The sequence below is a fragment of the Jatropha curcas genome, chromosome 4, assembly GCF_041381405.1.
Source record: "Jatropha curcas cultivar XTBG-Jc1 chromosome 4, XTBG_Jcur_1.0, whole genome shotgun sequence".
Lineage (NCBI taxonomy): Eukaryota > Viridiplantae > Streptophyta > Magnoliopsida > Malpighiales > Euphorbiaceae > Jatropha > Jatropha curcas.
Window position 1 is genome coordinate 23,329,427 of NC_143154.1, and position 3,124 is coordinate 23,332,550.

The following is a 3,124-nucleotide window of genomic DNA, read 5'->3' on the forward strand; positions in this document are numbered from 1 at the left end:
TACCTTCATCGGTTCACTGACCGGCTCTCAGAACACTGATAATAACTAACACTTTTAAATGTTTTTAAATTTTCTCTTTTACTCCTCCATTTTATTTTATTTGTATAAAATACGCATATTAAGAATTTAATTTATAAAATTTATTTTATCTTATTTTATGAAGATTATAAAAATTATTATAAAAAAATAATTGTTTACGTGTCTAATTAAAAACATTTAGGAACATCCATAAGATCTTATGCGAACAAAATGGTACGGAACCATTATTTTTTTGATACCATCTTCTCGCTCAAATGCCGTCACCGCGACAATGACCGTGGACGGGAGTGAGATAGAGGTAGAAACCGCTCCTCTCGCAGTGGCAGTGAGTGTTCGTTCTTTTTGCACTGGTCACCTCTCTTAACGACTTGGTCTCTGTAATCTCAACGCCTGCTCCGCCCACTCTTGCCACGTCGGTGCCATTAAAGAGTTGGTTCTTCCGATCTGCAGTGATCTAAAAGATTACAGATTGTTTTGAAGTGTTATTCAAATTAAAGAAAAAAGTTATTCAATCGTATGCATTTCCTTTTCATGTTTTCTTTTCTTTTTTGTATTTTTTTTTTTTTTTTGCTAGAACGGAATGCATACATTACAGGGTATTTCTATAATGGTTTCTGTGACAATTATGCAGGTATTAAACCTACGAAAAGTTTGATACTTTTTTGAGTGGGAGAATGACATTTCCTTTCAAACCCAGATAATCAAGTTCCCATTTCTTTTATTTTATTTTTCTTTTGCCTTTTCGTTTTCTTTTTATTTTTTTTATCCCAAATATATCATTGTATTATTGTTTTGTTGAAGTATTTGGCATTGTGAATGCTGTATTTGACTATGGAATTGGTTTCTCCAAATTTTAGTTTATCAAGAAATTCAATCTTTTATTATGAATTTCTTTGTTTATAACTGCTTTCTTCCTCTTCCTCTCTTCTTTTTTCCATTTCATAGATCTATGCTTTGGGTGCCTTGATGATATACAAAAGAAGGTATATAGAATCTGTATTTTACTTCAAACCCAGTTAATTAAGTTGTCATATTTCTTTTATTTTCTTTTTCTTTTTGTGTTCCTATTTCCTTTTATTCTCAAACATATCATTGTATTGTTGTTTTCTTGAACGATTTGCGTTGTTAATGGTAAAGAAAAAAAAAAAAGAAAGATTTTTAGGCTTAATGCTTTTTGTTTTTATCATTCTTCATCCTTTTCAATGGGGACCTAAGAAACCTAAATAGATGGTTATTAACTTAGCAAGAAGTTTCAATTCCCTTTTGATTGGTGGAAAATCATTTTCCTTCAATCCCGGGTAATCAAGTAACCATATTTTCTTTTAATTTCTTTTTCTGCTTCTTTTTCTTTTTATTGCTCATATATCATTTTATGTATTTGTAGCATTAATTTTGAACTTGTAATAAATTGCTGTAGATGTCAATATCTTGTAATAAATAGTTCGTCCTTTACCGTTTTAACATTCAAATAGCTCATAATTCTCTATAAATTCTTTTTTTATTCTTTTTTGCATTCACAGGAAAATATTCTTTTCTTTCTAATGTACAAGAAAGCCGCTTTGTGATCTTCCTTTTTAATTCAGTGAACTTGATAAATTCTGAATTTCGTGGGAACATTATATTTTTGTTTTAAACTTTTCCAAAGTGCTCTCTCTAATTTAGCTTTTCAAGTAGTTCCTCCTTAAGTGATGTGTGTTTGTTGATTTTAGGTGAAGATTAGAGCCTGAAGAGATTTTCAACGATGATGAAGAAGCAATAACGATCCAGAGAAATGGGAGGATCTGGCTCATGAGCTTCCTACTCCACTAGAAATCGAGCAGGTGTGTATTTATTCTGTAAATTTTAAATATTGATTATTACTATTAGTGGCAAGTGATATGTCATTTTTGTGTTACTTTATCAGTAGATATAGGTTGTTAATAGATTCAATAATTAATCTATTACATCTATTATGAATATAATGGACAATTTGAATGACATTTGACTTATTGTTAGCCTTAGTTAACTATTTTGATGGCAGTTGAGATATTAAATGAAGGTAAAAGTAAGCAGTTTAGAAAAAAATTTTTGTGGTCAATTTGGGAGTAAACCTAAATTTTGTTGCTGCAATTGCTTGAGCTCTACATATATTTGATGTCTGTTTTATGTTTCTATACAGATTATGCTTGGCTTTGCTGGTTTTTTCCCCTGCTATCATCTGGTTTATGAAGTATAAAGGCATGAATTGAGTTTCTTATGATGTCTGCTCATAATGTCCAGATGGATGATGAGATTCATGTGCTGACTCTGAAGTAGAAAGATGCATCTTTTAAGGAGGAACCTGCTGACTGTAAGCATACAAAATTAATGCCTTCTGGTTATGCTAAGAGAAACCAATCTGCTCCCATGTCAGCAAATGGGGAAAAAAAAAACTAACAGTGTGCCTCAAAAGAAGGTCAAGGCAGAAATGATATGTAATTGCTCTTGATAAACCTGTAATTGTCAAAGAAGTGTGCATCAATTACTAGATGCTGTGCTAGAGCCTTTGCCCGTGCTCAGATGGAGCAATCTAACTAGGGCATTTAGATGTTCCTTTTTTCCAAGTGCAAAGTGCAACAAAGGCAAATTTGCATTTGTTGTAATTCAAACGGTACCAAATCTTCAATTTGAACTTTCTTATTTGTAGCATAATTGATCTATATTATAGTTTCTTTCCTTTATTTTTCTATATTTTGTAGAATTAATATTTATTAATAATAATTAAATTATAATTATCTCATGGTAAGATACAATGTTAAATTATTTGAATTATTAACTTGAAATAAAACCTAGACAAGATTAATTGAATATTATAATGATTTAAAAATAAATTAATGGCATTACAATTTCTATAACACTATAACTTAATAATATATTAAATACAATTCGTAAAATATATTTTTGATACGTACTTACAAATTATAAACTATTAAAATAAATTATTAAACCAATCCGCACGCGGGCCTTCACCTAGTTATTATATAAATTTTTTTCTATTTTGTAAATGCTCTTAAGTTTTAATAATATAAACTATTCATAATATGAGAATTTAAATAAAAAAATTGTA

At 29.7% G+C, this 3,124-nt stretch overlaps 1 long non-coding RNA gene across 1 annotated transcript; it reads left to right on the forward strand.

Annotated features, from left to right (window-relative positions):
• Positions 1-235: 235 nt before the first annotated feature.
• On the forward strand, positions 236-2,748 carry LOC105636131 (uncharacterized). Its single transcript, XR_001046947.4, has 3 exons — positions 236-1,022; positions 1,749-1,859; positions 2,198-2,748. It is a non-coding gene; the product is annotated as an uncharacterized LOC105636131 (long non-coding RNA).
• The last annotated feature ends 376 nt before the right edge of the window (positions 2,749-3,124 follow it).